Genomic DNA, 18,391 nt, shown 5'->3' on the forward strand with positions numbered 1-18,391 from the left:
CTGACTCTTCCTACTGTCTATGTTTTGAACCATTCCTGTGACACTAGTTATAGATTCCGTGACGATGAAACACAGAAATTGCATCGGAATTAAATAGAAAAGGCACAATACCGACTAAAGTACAAGAAGACTGACTCTTCCTACTGTCTATGTTTTGAACCATTCCTGTGACACTAGTTATAGATTCCGATGCTTCACTTCAGGTTTACTGTATCCCTTGGACCTTCTTATTAACGATGAAACACACAAATTGCATCGGAATTAAATACTAAAGGCACAATGCCGACTTAAGTACAAGAAGATTGACTCTTCCTACTGACTACGTTTTGAACCATTCCTGTGACACTAGTCATAGATTCCGATGATTCACTTCAGGTTTACTGTATCCCTCTGACCTTCTTATTGACGATGAATAAAGGAAATTGCATCGGAATTAAATACAAAAGGCACATAGCAGACATAAGTATATGTAGACTGACTTTTCCTAATGTCTATGATTTGAACCACTCCTGTGACACTAGTTATAGATTCCGATGGTTCATTTCAGGCTTACTGTATAACGTGGACCTTCTTATTGACGATGAATCAAGGAAATTGCATCGGAATTAAATACAAACGGCACATAGCAGACATAAGTACATGTAGATCGACTTTTCCTATTGTCTATGATTTGAACCATTCCTGTGACACTAGTTATAGATTCCGATGGTTCATGTAAGGTTTACTGGATCCCTTGGACCTTCTTATTGACGATGAAACACAGAAATTGCATCGGAATTAAATGCAAAAGGCACAATGCCGAGTTAAGTACAAGAAGACTGACTCTTCCAACTGTCTACGTTTTAAACCATTCCTATGACACTAGTTGTAGATTCCGATGCTTCACTTCAGGTTTACTGTATCACTCTGACCTTCTTATTGACGATGAAACACAGGAATTGCATCGGAATTAAATAGAAAAGGCACAATGCCGACTTAAGTACAAGAAGACTGACTCCTCTTACTGACTATGTTTTGAACCGTTCCTGTAACACTAGTTGTAGATTCTGATGCTTCACTTCAGGTTTACTGTATCCCGTGGACCATCTTATTTGCGATGAAACACAGAAATTGCATCGGAATTAAAAACAAAAGGCACAATGCCGACTTAAGTTCAAGAAGACTGGCTCTTCTTACTGACTATGCTTTGAACCATTCCTGTGACACTAGTTACAGATTCCGATGCTTCACTTCAGTTTCACTGTATCCCTTGGACCTTCTTATTGACGATGAAACACAGACATTTCATCGGAATTAAATAGAAAAGGCACAATGCCGACTAAGTACAAGAAGACTGGCTCTTCTTACTGACTATGCTTTGAAACATTCCTGTGACACTAGTTATAGATTCCGCTGCTTCACTTCAGTTTCACTGTATCCCTTGGACCTTCTTATTGACGATGAAACCCAGAAATTGCATCGGAATAAAATAGAAAAGGCCCAATGCCGACTTAAGTACAAGAAGACTGACTCTTCCAACTGTCTATGATTTGAACCATTCCTGTGATACTAGTTATAGATTTTGATGCTTCACTTCAGGTTTACTGTATGCCTTGGACCTTCTTATTGCCGACGAAACACAGAAATTGCATCCGAATTAAATACAAAAGGCACAATGCCGACTGAAGTACACGAAGACTGACTCTTCTTACTGACTATGTTTTGAACCATTCCTGTGACACTAGTTATAGATTCTGATGCTTCAATTTAGGTTTACTGTACCCCTTGGACCTTTTTATTGGCGTGAAACACAGAAATTGCATCAGAATTAAATACAAAAGCACAATGCCGACTTAAGTACAAGTAGACGGACTCTTCTTACTGACTATGCTTTGAACCATTCCTGTGACACTAGTTATAGATTCCGATGCTTCACTTCAGGCTTACTGTAACCCTTGGACATTCCTATTGACGATGGGACACAGAAATCGCATCGGAATTAAATAGAAAAAGCACAATGCCGACTTAAGTACAAAAAGACTGTCTCTTCCTACTCTCTATGTTTTGAATCATTCCTGTGACACTAGTTTTTTATTCGGATGCTTCACTTGAGGTTTACTGTATCCCTCGGACCTTCTTATAGACGGTGAAACACAGAGTTTGCATCCTAATAAAATACAAAAGGCAAAATCCCGACTTAAGTACAAGAAGACTGAATCTTCCAACTCTCTATGTATTGTACCATTCCTGTGACACTAGTTATAGTTTCCGATGCTTCACTTCAGGTTTATTGTATCCCTCTCACCTTCTTATTGACGATGAAACACAGAAATTGCATCGGAATTAAATAGAGAAGGCACAATACCGACTTAAGTACAAGAAGACTGACTCTTCCTACTGGCTATGTTTTGAACCATTCCTGTGACACTAGTTATAGATTCCGATGCTTAACTTCAGGATAACTGTATCCCTTGGACCTTCATATTGACGATGAAACACAGAAATTGCATCGGAATTAAATACAAATGGCACAATGCCGACTTAAGTACAAGAAGACTGACTCTACTTACTGACTATGTTTTGAACCATTCCTGTGACACTAGATATAGATTCCGATGCTTCACTCTAGGTTGACTGTATCCCTCGGACCTACTTATTGACGATGAAACACAGAAATTGCGACGGAATTAAATACTAAAGGCACAATGCCGAATTAAGTACAAGAAGACTGACTCTTTTTACTGTCTATGTTTTGAACCATTCCTGTGACACTAGATATGGATTCCGATGCTTGACTCTAGGTTTACTATATCCCTTGGACCTTCTTATTGACGATGAAACACAGAAATTGCATCGGAATTAAATAAAAAATGTACAATGCCGACTTAAGAACAAGAGGACTGACTCTTCTTACTGTCTATGCTTTGAACCATTCCTGTGACACTAGTTACAGATTCCGATGCTTCTCTCCAGGTTTACTGTATCCCTTGGACCTTCTAATTGACGATGAAACACAGAAATTGCATCGGAATTCAATACAAAAGGCACAATGCCGACTTAAGTACAAGAAGACTGGCTCTTCTTACTGACTATAATTTGAACCATTCCTGTGACACTAATTATAGATTCCGATGCTTCACTTCGGATTCACTGTATCCCTTGGACCTTCTTATTGACGATGAAACACAGAAATTGCATCCGAATTAAATAGAAAAGGCACAATGCCGACTTAAGTACAAGAAGATTGGCTCTTCTTACTGACTATGCTTTGAACCATTCCTGTGACACTAGTTATAGATTCCGATACTTCACTTCCGTTTCACTGTATCCTTGGACCTTCTTATTGACGATGAAACACAGAAATTGCATCGGAATTAAATAGAAAAGGCACAATGCCGACTTAAGTACAAGGAGACAGTCATCTTACTGTCTATGTTTTGAACCATTCCTGTGACACTAGTTATAGATCCCGATGTTTCACTCCAGGTTTACTGTATCCCTTGGACCTTCATACTGACGATGAAACACAGAAATAGCATCGGAATTAAATTGAAAAGGCAAAATGCCGACTTAAGTACAAGAAGACTGACTCTACTTACTGACTATGTTTTGAACCATTCCTGTGACACCACTTATAGATTCCGATGTTTCACTTCAAATTTACTGTATCCCTCTGACCTTCTAATTGACGATAAAACACAGAAATTACATCGGAATTAAATACATAAGGCACAATGCCGACGTAAGTACAAGAAGACTGACTCTTCTTACTGTCTATGTTTTGAACCATTCCAGTGACACTAGATATAGATTCCGATGCTTCACTCTAGGTTGACTGTATCCCTTGGACCTACTTATTGACGATGAAACACAGAAATTGCGTCGGAATTAAATACAAAATGCACAATGCCGAATTAAGTACAAGAAGACTGATTCTTCTTACTGTCTATGTTTTGAACCATTCCTGTGACAGAAGATATGGATTCCGATGCTTGACTCTAGGTTTACTGTATCCCTTGGACCTTCTTATTGACGATGAAACACAGAAATTGCATCGGAATTAAATAAAAAATGCACAATGCCAACTTAAGACCAAGAAGACTGACTCTTCTTACTGTCTATGCTTTGAACCATTCCTGTGACACTAGTTACAGATTCTGATGCTTCACTCCAGGTTTACTGTATCCCTTGGACCTTCTAATTGACGATGAAACACAGAAATTGCATCGGAATTCAATACAAAAGGCACAATGCCGACTTAAGTAAAAGAAGACTGGCTCTTCTTACTGACTATGCTTTGAACCATTCCTGTGACACTAGTTATAGATTCCGATGGTTCACTTCAGATTCACCGTATCCCTTGGACCTTCTTATTGACGATGAAACACAGAAATTGCATCGGAATTAAATACAAAAGACACAATGCCGACTTAAGTACAAGAAGGATGGCTCTTTGTACTAACTATGCTTTGAACCATTCCTGTGACACTAGTTATAGATTCCGATGCTTCATTTCAGGCTTACTGTATCCTTCTGCCCTGCTTATTGACGATGAAACACAGAAATTGCATGGGAATTAAATACAAAAGGCACAAGTCCGACATAAGTACAAGAAGACCGAGTCATCTTACTGTCTTTGTTTTGAACCATTCCTGTGACACTAGTTATAGATTCCGATGCTTCACTCCAGGTTTACTGTATCCCTTGGACCTTCTTATTGACAATGAAGCAAAGAAATTGCATCGGAATCAAATACAAAAGCACAATGCCGACTTAAGTACAAGAAGACGGACTCTTTTTACTGACTATGTTTTGAACCATTCCTGTGACACTAGTTTTTTATTCCGATGCTTCACTTGAGGTTTACTGTATTCCTCGGACCTTCTTATGGACGATGAAACACAGAAATTGCATCGGAATAAAATACAAAAGGCACAATGCCGACTTAGGTACAAGAAGACTGAATCTTCCAACTCTCTATGTTTTGAACCATTCCTGTGACACTAGTTATCGAATCCGATGCTTCTCTTCAAGTTTACTGTATCCCTCTGACCTTCTTATTGACGATGAAACACAGAAATTGCATCGGAATTAAATAGAAGAGGCACAATACCGACTTAAGTACAAGAAGACTGATTCTTCCTACTGTCTATGTTTTGTACCATTCCTGTGACACTAGTTATAGATTCCGATGCTTCACTTCAGGTTTACTATATCCCTTGGACCTTCTTATTAACGATGAAACACACAAATTGCATCGGAATTAAATACAAAAGGCACAATGCCGACTTAAGTACAAGAAGACTGTCTCTTCCTACTGACTATGTTTTGAACCATTCCTGTGACACTAGTTATAGATTCCGATGCTTCACTTCAGGTTTACTGTATCCCTCTGAGCTTCTTATTGACGATGAAACACAGAAATTGCATCGGAATTAAATACAAAAGGCACAAAGCAGACATAAGTACATGTAGACTGACTTCTCCTATTGTCTATGATATGAACCATTCCTGTGACACTAGTTATAGATTCCGATGGTTCATTTCAGGTTTACTGTATCCCTTGGACATTCTTATTGACGATGAAACACAGAAATTGCTTCGGAATTAAATACAAAAGCCACAATGCCGACTTAAGTACAAGAAGACTGACTCTTCCAACTGTCTACGTTTCGAACCATTCCTGTGACACTAGTTATAGATTCCGATGCTTCACTTCAGGTTTACTGTATCCCTCTGACCTTCTTATTGACGATGATACTCAGAAATTGCATCGGAATTAAATACAAAAGGCACAATGCCGACTTAACTACACGAAGACTGACTCTTGTTACTGACTATGTTTTGCACCATTCCTGCGACACTAGTTATAGATTCCGATGCTTAACTTCAGGATAACTGTATCCCACTGACCTTCTTAGTGACGATGAAACACAGAAATTGCATCGAAATTAAATACAAATGGCACAATGCCGACTTAGGTACAAGATGACTGACTCTTCTTACTGACTATGTTTTGAACCATTCCTGTGACACTAGTTATAGATTCTGATGCTTCTCTTCTGGATTACTGTATTCCTTGGACCTTCTTATTGGCGATGAAACACAGAAAGAGCATCGGAATTAAATACAAAAGGCACAATGCCGACTCAAGTACAAGAAGACTGACTCTTCTTCTGTCTATGCTTTGAACCATTCCTGTGTCACTGGTTATAGATATCGATGCTTCACTTTACGTTTAGTGTATCCCTTGGACCTTCTTATTGACGATGAAACACAGAAATTGCATCAGAATTAAATACAAAAGGCACAATGCCGACTTAAGTACAAAAGACTGACTCTTCTAACTCACTATGTTTTGAACCATTCCTGTGACACTAGTTATAGATTCCGATGCTTCACTTCAGGTTTACTGTATCCCTCTGACCTTCTTATTGACGATGAAACACAGAAATTGCATCGGAATTAAATAAATAATGCACAATGTCGACTTAAGAACAATAAGACTGACTCTTATTCTGTCTATGCTTTGAACCATTCCTGTGTCACTGGTTATAGATTTCGATGCTTCACTTCACGTTTAGTGTATCCCTTGGACCTTCTTATTTACGATGAAACACAGAAATTGCATCGGAATTAAATACAAAAGGCACAATGCCGACTTAAGTACAAGAACACTGGCTCTTCTTACTGACTATGGTTTGAACCATTCCTGTGACACTAGTTATAGATTCCGATGCTTCACTTCAGTTTCACTGTATCCCTTGGACCTTCTTATTGACGATGAAACACAGAAATTGCATCGGAATTAAATATAATAGGCACAATGCCGACTTAAGTACAAGAAGACTGGCTCTTCTTACTGACTATGCTTTGAACCATTCCTGTGACACTAGTTATAGATTCCGATGCTTCACTTCAGTTTCACTGTATCCCTTGGACCTTCTTATTGGCGATGTAGCACAGAAATTGCATCGGAATTAATTACAAAAGCACAATGCCGACTTAAGTACAAGAAGACGGACTCTTCTTACTGACTATGTTTTGAACCATCCTGTGTCACTAGTTATAGATTCCGATGCTTCACTTCAGGTTTACTGAATCCCTTGGACATTCCTATTGACGATGAGACACAGATAACGCATCGGAATTAATAGAAAAAGCACAATGCCGTCTTAAGTACAAAAAGACCGACTCTTCCTACTCTCTATATTTTGAACCATTCCTGTGACACTAGTTTGTTATTCCGATGCTTCACTTGACGTTTACTGTATCCCTCGGACCTTCTTATGGACGGTGAAACACAGAAATTGCATCGGAATAAAATACAAAAGGCACATTCCCGACTTAAGTACAAGAAGTCTGAATCTCCCAACTCTCTATGTTTTGTACCAATCCTGTGACACTAGATATAGTTTCCGATGCTTCACTTCAGGTTTACTGTATCCCTCTGACCATCTTGATGACGATAAAAAACAGAAATTGCATCGGAATGAAATAGAGAAGGTACAATACCGACTTAAGTACAAGAAGACTGACTCATCCTACTTTCTATGTTTTGAACCATTCCTGTGACACTAGTTATAGATTCCGATGCTTCACTTCAGGTTTACTGTATCCCTTGGACCTTCTTATTAACGATGAAACACACAAATTGCATCGGAATTAAATACAAAAGGCACAATGCAGACTTAAGTACAAGAAGACAGACTCTTCTTACTGACTACGTTTTGAACCAATCCTGTGACACTAGTTATGGATTCCGATGCTTCACTTCAGGTTTACTGTATCCCTCTGACCTTGTTATTGACGATGAATCACAGAAATTGCATCGGAATTAAATACAATAGGCACAACACAGACTTAAGTACATGTAGACTGACTTTTCCTAATGTCTATGTTTCGAACCATTCCTGTGACACTAGTTATAGATTCCGATGGTTCATTTCAGGTATACTGTATCCCTTGGACCTCCTTATTGACGATGAAACACAGAAATTGCATCGGAATTAAATACAAATGCACAATTCCGACTTTATTACAAGAAGACTGACTCTTCCAACTGTCTACGTTATGAACCATTCATGTGACACTAGTTATAGATTCCGATGCTTCACTTCAGATTTACTGTATCCCTGTGACCTTCGTATTGACGATGAAACACAGAAATTGCATCGGAATTAAATAGAAAAGGCACAATGCCGACTTAACTACAAGAAGACTGACTCTTCTTAGTGACTATGTTTTGAACCATTCCTGTGACACTAGTTATAGATTCTGATGCTTCACTTCAGGTTTACTGTATCCCTTGGACCTTCTTATTGGCGATAAAACACAAAAATTGCATCGGAATTAAATACAAAAAGCACAATGCCGAATTAAGTACAAGAAGACTGACTCATCTTACTGTCTATGTTTTAAACCATTCCTGTGACACTAGTTATAGATTCCGATGCTTCACTTCAAGTTTACTGTATCCCTTGGACCTTCTTATTAACGATGAAACACACAAATTGCATCGGAATTAAATACAAAAGGCACAATGCCGACTTAAGTACAAGAAGACTGACTCTTCTTACTGTCTATCTTTTGAACCAATCCTGTGACACTAGTTACAGATTCCGATGCTTCACTCCGGGTTTACTGTCTCCCTTGGACCTTCTTATTGACGATGAAACACAGAAATTCCATCGGATTTAAATAGAAAAGGCACAATGCCGGCTTAAGTACAAGAAGACTGGCTCATCCTACTGACTATGCTTTGAACCATTCCTGTGACACTAGTTGAAAATTCCGATGCTTCACTTCAGGTTCACTGTAACCCTTGGACCTACTTATTGACGATCAAACACAGAAATTGCATCGGAATTAAATAGAAAAGGCACAATGCCGACCTAAGTACAAGAAGACTGACTCTTCATACTGTCTATGCTTTGAACCATTCCTGTGACACTAGTTATGGATTCCGATGCTTCACTTCAGGTTTACTGTATCCCTCTGACCTTCTTATTGACGATAAAACACAGAAATTGCATCGGAATTAAATACAAAAGGCACAATGCCGACTTAAGTACAAGAAGACTGTCTCTTCCTACTGACTATGTTTTGAACCATTCCTGTGACACTAGTTATAGATTCCGATGCTTCACTTCAGGTTTACTGTATCCCGCTGAGCTTCTTATTGACGATGAAACACAGAAATTGCATCGGAATTAAATACAAAAGGCACAAAGCAGACATAACTACATGTAGACTGACTTTTCCTATTGTCTATGATATGAACCATTCCTGTGACACAAGTTATAGATTCCGATGGTTCATTTCAGATTTACTGTATCCCTTGGACATTCTTATTGACGATGAAACACAGAAATTGCATCGGAATTAAATACAAAAGCCACAATGCCGACTTAAGTACAAGAAAACTGACTCTTCCAACTGTCTACGTTTCGAACCATTCCTGTGACACTAGTTATAGATTCCGATGCTTCACTTCAGGTTTACTGTATCCCTCTGACCTTCTTATTGACGATGAAACACAGAAATTGCATCGGAATTAAATACAAAAGGCACAATGCCGACTTAACTACACGAAGACTGACTCTTGTTACTGACTATGTTTTGAACCATTCCTGCGACACTAGTTATAGATTCCGATGCTTAACTTCAGGATAACTGTATCCCACTGACCTTCTTAGTGACGACGAAACACAGAAATTGCATCGAAATTAAATACAAAAGGCACAATGCCGACTTAGGTACAAGAAGACTGACTCTTCTTACTGACTATGTTTTGAACCATTCCTGTGACACTAGTTATAGATTCTGATGCTTCACTTCAGGTTTACTGTATCCCTCTGACCTTCTTATTGACGATGAGACACAGAAATTGCATCGGAATTAAATACAAAAAGGCACAATGCCGACTTAACTACACGAAGACTGACTCTTGTTACTGACTATGTTTTGAACCATTCCTGCGACACTAGTTATAGATTCCGATGCTTCACTCCAGGTTTACTGTATCCCTTGGGCTTTCCTATTGACGATGAAACACAGAAATTGCATCGGAATTAAATACAAAGGGCACAATGCCGACTTAAGAACAAGAAGACTGGCTCTTCTTACTGCCTATGCTTTGAACCATTCCTGTGACGCTAGTTATAGACTCCGAAGCTTCACTTCAGTTTCACTGTATCCCTTGGGCCTTCTAATTGACGATGAAACACACAAATTGCATCGAAATAAAATACAACGTTCACCATGCCGACTTAAGTACAAGAAGACTGACTCTTCTTACTGTCTATGATTTGAACCATTCCTGTGACACTAGTTACAGATTCCGATGCTTCACTCCAGGTTTACTGTCTCCCTTGGACCTTCTTATTGACGATGATACACAGAAATTGCATCGGATTTAAATAGAAAAGGCACAATGCCGACCTAAGTACAAGAAGAGTGACTCTTCATACTGTCTATGTTTTGAACCATTCCTGTGACACTAGTTATGGATTCCGATGCTTCACTTCAGGTTTACTGTATCCCTCTGACCTTCTTATTGACGATAAAACACAGAAATTGCATCGGAATTAAATACAAAAGGCACAATGCCGACTTAAGTACAAGAAGACTGTCTCTTCCTACTGACTATGTTTTGAACCATTCCTGTGACACTAGTTATAGATTCCGATGCTTCACTTCAGGTTTACTGTATCCCTCTGAGCTTCTTATTGACGATGAAACACAGAAATTGCATCGGAATTAAATACAAAAGGCACAAAGCAGACATAAGTACATGTAGACTGACTTTTCCTATTGTCTATGATATGAACCATTCCTGTGACACTAGTTATAGATTCCGATGGTTCATTTCAGGTTTACTGTATCCCTTGGACATTCTCATTGACGATGAAACACAGAAATTGCATCGGAATTAAATACAAAAGCCACAATGCCGTCTTAAGTACAAGAAGACTGACTCTTCCAACTTCTACGTTTCGAACCATTCCTGTGACACTTGTTATAGATTCCGATGCTTCTCTTCAGGTTTACTGTATCCCTCTGACCTTCTTATTGACGATGAAACACAGAAATTGCATCGGAATTAAATACAAAAGGCACAATGCCGACTTAACTACACGAAGACTGACTCTTGTTACTGACTATGTTTTGAACCATTCCTGCGACACTAGTTATAGATTCCGATGCTTAACTTCAGGATAACTGTATCCCACTGACCTTCTTAGTGACGATGAAACACAGAAATTGCATCGAAATGAAATACAAAAGGCACAATGCCGACTCGAGAACAAGAAGACTTACTCATCTTACTGTCTATGTTTTGAACCATTCCTGTGACACTAGTTATAGATTCCGATGCTTCACTCCAGGCTTACTGTATCCCTTGGACCTTCATATTGACGATGTAAACACAGAAATTGCATCGGAATTAAATACAAAAGGCACAAATCCGACTTAACTACAATAAGACTGACTCTTCTTCTGTCTATGCTTTGAACCATTCCTGTGTCCCTGGTTATAGATTTCGATGCTTCACTTCACGTTTACGGTATCCCTTGGACCTTCTTATTGACGATGAAACACAGAAATTGCATCGGAATTAAATACAAAAGGCACAATGCCGACATAAGTACAAAAGACTGACTCTTCTAACTGACTATGTTTTCAACCATTCCTGTGACACTAGTTATAGATTCCGATGCTTCACTTCAGGTTTACTGTATCCCTCTGACCTTCTTATTGACGATGAAACACAGAAATTGCATCGGAAATAAATAAATAATGCACAATGTCGACTTAAGAACAATAAGACTTACTCTTCTTACTGTCTATGCTTTGAACCATTCCTGTGACACTAGTTACAGATTCAGATCCTTCACTCCAGGTTTACTGTATCCCTTGGACCTTCTTATTTACGATGAAACACAGAAATTGCATCGTAATTAAATACAAAAGGCACAATGCCGACTTATGTACAAGAAGACTGGCTCTTCATACTGACTATGCTTTGAACCATTCCTGTGACACTAGTTATAGATTCCGATGCTTCACTTCAGTTTCACTGTATCCCTTGGACCTTCTTATTGACGATGAAACACAGAAATTTCATCGGAATTAAATAGAAAAGGCACAATGCCGACTTAAGTGCAAGAAGACTGGCTCTTCTTACTGACTATGCTTTGGACCATTCCTGTGACACTAGTTATAGATTCCGATGCTTCACTTCAGTTTCACTGTATCCCTTGGACCTTCTAACTGACGATGAAACCCAGAAATTGCATCGGAATTAAATAGAAAAGGCCCAATGCCGGCTTAAGTACAAGAAGACTGACTCTTCCCACTGTCTATGATTTGAACCATTCCTGTGACAATAGTTATAGATTCCGATGCTTCACTTCAGGTTTACTGTATCCTTCTGCCCTTCTTATTGGCGATGTAACACAGAAATTGCATCGGATTTAATTACAAAAGCACAATGCCGACTTAAGTACAAGAAGACGGACTCTTCTTGCTGACTATGTTTTGAACCATCCTGTGACACTAGTTATAGATTCCGATGCTTCACTTCAGGTTTACTGAATCCCTTGAACATTCCTATTGACGATGAGACACAGATATCGCATCGGAATTAAATAGAAAAAGCACAATGCCGACTTAAGTACAAAAAGACTGACTCTTCCTACTCTCTATACTTTGAACCATTCCTGTGACACTAGTTTGTTATTCCGATGCTTCACTTGACGTTTACTGTATCCCTCGGACCTTCTTATGGACGGTGAAACACAGAAATTGCATCGGAATAAAATACAAAAGGCACAATCCCGACTTAAGTACATGAAGACTGAATCTCCCAACTCTCTATGTTTTGTACCAATCCTGTGACACTAGATATAGTTTCCGATGCTTCACTTCAGGTTTACTGTTTCCCTCTGACCATCTTGTTGACGATGAAAAACAGAAATTGCATCGGAATGAAATAGAGATGGTACAATACCGACTTAAGTACAAGAAGACCGACTCATCCTACTGTCTATGTTTTGAACCACTCCTGTGACACTAGTTATAGATTCCGATGCTTCACTTCAGGTTTACTGTATCCCTAGGACCTTCTTTTTAACGATGAAACACACAAATTGCATCGGAATTAAATACAAAGGGCACAATGCCGACTTAAGTACAAGAAGACTGACTCTTCTTACTGACTATGTTTTGAACCAATCCTGTGACACTAGTTATGGATTCCGATGCTTCACTTCAGGTTTACTGTATCCCTCTGACCTTGTTATTGACGATGAATCACAGGATTAGCATCGGAATTAAATACAATAGGCACAACGCAGACTTAAGTACATGTAGACTGACTTTTCCTAATGTTTATGTTTTGAACCATTCCTGTGACACTAGTTATAGATTCCGATGGTTCATTTCAGGTATACTATATCCCTTAGACCTCCTTATTGACGATGAAACACAGAAATTGCATCGAAATTATATACAAATGCACAATGCCGACTTTAGTACAAGAAGACTGACTCTTCCAACTGTCTACGGTATGAACCATTCCTGTGACACTAGTTATAGATTCCGATGCTTCACTTCAGATTTACTGTATCCCTGTGACCTTCGTATTGACGATGAAACACAGAAATTGCATCGGAATTAAATAGAAAAGGCACAATGCCGACTTAACTACAAGAAGACTGACTCTTCTTACTGACTACATTTTGAACCATTCCTGTGACACTAGTTATAGATTCCGATGCTTAACTTCAGGATATCTTTAACCCACTGACCTTCTTAGTGACGATGAAACACAGAAATTGCATCGGAATTCAATACAAAAGGCACATTGCCGACTTAAGTACAAGAAGACTGACTCTTCTTACTGACTATGTTTTGAACCATTCCTGTGACACTAGTTATAGATTCTGATGCTTCACTTCAGGTTTACTGTATCCCTTGGACCTTCTTATTGGCGATAAAACACAAAAATTGCATCGGAATTAAATACAAAAAGCACAATGCCGAATTAAGTACAAGAAGACTGACTCATCTTACTGTCTATGTTTTGAACCATTCCTGTGACACTAGTTATAGATTCCGATGCTTCACTCCAGGGTTACTGTACCTCTTGGACCTTCATATTGACGATGAAACACAGAAATTGCATCGGAATTAAATACAAAAAAGCACAATGCCGACTTAAGTACAAGAAGACTGACTCTACATACTGACTATGTTTTGAACCATTCCTGTGACACAAGTTATAGATTCCGATGCTTCACTTCACATTCACTGTATCCCTCTGACCTTCTAATTGACGATAAAACACAGAAATTACATCGGAATTAAATACATAAAGCGCAATGCCGACTTAAGTACAAGAAGACTGACTCTTCTTACTGTCTATGATTTGAACCATTCCTGTGACACTAGCTACAGATTCCGATGCTTCACTCCAGGTTTACTGTCTCCCTTGGACCTTCTTATTGACGATGAAACACAGAAATTGCATCGGATTTAAATACAAAAGGCACAATGCCGACTTAAGTACAAGAAGACTGTCTCATCTTACTGACTATGCTTTGAACCATTCCTGTGACACTAGTTGAAAATTCCGATGCTTCACTTCAGGTTCACTGTAACCCTTGGACCTACTTATTGACGATGAAACACAGAAATTGCATCGGAATTATATAGAAAAGGCACAATGCCGACCTAAGTACAAGAAGACTGACTCTTCATACTGTCTATGTATTGAACCATTCCGGTGACACTAGTTATAGATTCCGATGCTTCACTTCCGGTTTACTGTATCCCTCTGCTCTTCTTATTGACGATGAAAAACAGAAATTGCGTCGGAATTAAAAACAAAAGGCAGAATGCCGACTTAAGTACAAAAAGACTGACTCTGCTTACTGTCTATGATTTGAACCATTCCTGTGATACTAGTTATAGATTCCGATGCTTCACTTCAGGTTTACTGAATCCCTTGGACCTTCTTATTGGCGATGAAACACAGAAATTGCATCGGATTTAAATACAAAATGCACAATGCCGACTTAAGTACAAGAAGACGGACTCTTCTTACTGACTATGTATTGAACCATTCCTGTGACACTAGTTATGGATTCCGATGCTTCACTTCAGGTTTACTGTATCCCTCTGACCTTCTTATTTACGATGAAACACAGAAATTGCATCAGAATTAAATTGAAAAGGCACAATGCCGACTTAAGTACAAGAAGACTGACTCTTCTTAATGACTATGTTTGGAACCATCGCTGTGACACTAGTTATAGAATCCAATGCTTCACTTCAGGTTTACTGTATCCCTTGGACCACCCTATCGACGATGAGACACAGAAATCGCATCGGAATTAAATAGAAAAAGCACAATGCCGACTTAAGTTCAAGAAGACTGACTCTTCCTACTGACTATGTTGTGAACCATTCCTGTGACACTAGTTTTTTATTCCGATGCTTAACTTGAGGTTTACTGTATCCCTCTGACCTTCTTATTGACGATGAAACACCGAAATTGCATCAGAATTAAATAGAAACGGCACAATGCCGACTTAACTACAAGAAGACTGACTCTTCTTACTGACTATATTTTGAACCATTCCTGTGACACTAGTTATAGATTCCGATCCTTAATTTCAGGATTACTGTATACCACTGACATTCTTAGTGACGATGTAACACAGAAATTGCATCGGAATTAAAAACAAAAGGCAGAATGCCGACTTAAGTACAAAAAGACTGACTCTGCTTACTGTCTATGATTTGAACCATTCCTGTGATACTAGTTATAGATTTCGATGCTTCACTTCAGGTTTACTGAATCCCTTGGACCTTCTTATTGGCGATGAAACACGGAAATTGCATCGGATTTAAATACAAAATGCACAATGCCGACTTAAGTACAAGAAGACTGACTCTTCTTACTGTCAATGTTTTGAACCAATCCTGTGACACTAGTTATAGATTCCGATGCTTCACTTCAGGTTTACTGTATCCCTCTGACCCTCTTATTGACGATGAAACACAGAAATTGCATCGGAATTAAATACAAATGGCACAATGCCGAATTGAGTACAAGAAGATTGACTCTTCTTACTGTCTATGTTTTGAACCATTCCTGTGACACTAGTTATGGATTCCGATGCTTCACTTCAGGTTTACTGTATCCCTTGGACTTTCTTATTGACGATGAAACACAGAAATTGCATCGGAATAAAATACAAAAGGCACAATGAGTACTTAACTACAAGAAGACTGACTCTTCTTACTGACTATACTTTGAACCATTCCTGTGACTCTAGTTATAGATTCCGATGCTTAACTTCATGATTACTGTATCCCTCTGACCTTCTTAGTGACGATGAAACACAGAAATTGCATCGGAATTAAATACAAAATGCACAATGACGACTTAAGTACAAGAAAACTGACTCATCTTACTGTCAATGTTTTGAACCGTCCCTGTGACGTTAGTTATTGATTCCAATGCTTCACTCCAGGTTTACTGTATCCCTTGGACATTCTTATTGACGATGAAACACAGAAATTGCATCGGAATTAAATACAAAAAGCACAATGCCGACTTAAGTACAAGAAGACTGACTCTTCTTACTGACTATGTTTTGAACCATTCCTGTGACACTAGTTATAGATTCCGATGCTTCACTTCAGGTTTACTGTATCCCTCTGACCCTCTTATTGACGATGAAACACAGAAATTGCATCGAAATTAAATACAAATGGCACAATGCCGAATTGAGTACAAGAAGATTGACTCTTCTTACTGTCTATGTTTGAACAATTCCTGTGACACTAGTTATGGACTCCGATGCTTCACGCCAGGTTTACTGTATCCCTTGGACCTTCTTATTGACGATGAAACAGAGAAATTGCATCATAATTAAATAGAAAAGGCACAATGATAACTTAAGTACAAGAAGACTGACTCTTCTTACTGACTATGTTTTGAACCATTCCTGTGACACTAGTCATAGATTCCGATGCTTCACTTCAGGATTACTGTATCCCTCTGACCTTTTTATTGACGATGAAACACAGAAATTGCATCGGAATTAAATACAAAAGGCACAATGCCGACTTAAGTACATGTAGACTGACTTTTCCTACTGTCTATGTTTTGAATCATTCCTGTGACACTTGTTATAGATTCCGATGGTTCATTTCTGGTTTACTGTATCCCTTGGACCTTCTTATTGACAATGAAACACAGAAATTGCATCGGAATTAAATACAAAAGGCACAATGCCGACTTAAGTACAAGAAGACTACTCTTCCAACTGTCTATGTTTTGAACAATTTCTGTGACACTAGTAATAGATTCCGATGCTTCACTTCAGGTTTTCTTTATCCCCCTGACCGTCGTATTGACGAAGAAACACAGAAATTGCATCGGAATTATATAGAAAAGGCACAATGCCGACTTAAGTACTAGAAGACTGTCTATGCTTTGAACCATTCCTGTGACACTAGTTATAGATTCCGATGCTTCACTTCAGGTTTACTGTATCCCTTGGACTTTCTTATTGACGATGAAACACAGAAATTGCGTCGGAATTAAATACAAAAGGCACAATGCCGACTGAACTACAAGAAGACTGACTCTTCTTACTGACTATGCTTTGAACCATTCCTGTGACTCTAGTTATAGATTCTGATGCTTAACTTCATGATTACTGTATCCCTCTGACCTTCTTAGTGACGATGAAACACAGAAATTGCATCGGAATTAAATAAAAAAGCACAATGCCGACTTAAGTACAAGAAAACTGACTCATCTTACTGTCTATGTTTTGAACCGTCCCTGTGACGCTAGTTATAGATTCCGCTGCTTCACTACAGGTTTACTGTATCCCTTGGACCTTCTTATTAACGATGAAACACAGAAATTGCATCGGAATTAAATACAAAAGGCAACAATACCGACTTAAGTACAGGAAGACGGACTCTTTTTACTGACTATGTTTTGAACCATTCCTGTGACACTAGTTTTTTATTCCGATGCTTCTCTTTAGGTTTACTGTATCCCTCGGACCTTCTTATGGACGATGAAACACAGAAATTGCATCGGAATAAAATACAAAAGGCACAATGCCGAGTTAAGTACAAGAAGACTGACTCTTCCTACTGTCTATGATTTGTACCATTCCTGTGACACTAGTTATAGATTCCGAAGCTTCACTTCAGGTTTACTGTATCCCTTGGACCTTCTTATTAACGATGAAACACACAAACTGCATCGGAATTAAATACAAAAGGTACAATGAAGACTTAAGTACAAGAAGACTGTCTATTACTACTGACTATGTTTTGAAACATTCCTGTGACACTAGTTATAGATTCCGAT

Source organism: Schistocerca serialis, unplaced genomic scaffold (assembly GCF_023864345.2).
Source record: "Schistocerca serialis cubense isolate TAMUIC-IGC-003099 unplaced genomic scaffold, iqSchSeri2.2 HiC_scaffold_1363, whole genome shotgun sequence".
NCBI classification, from domain to species: Eukaryota; Metazoa; Arthropoda; class Insecta; order Orthoptera; family Acrididae; genus Schistocerca; species Schistocerca serialis.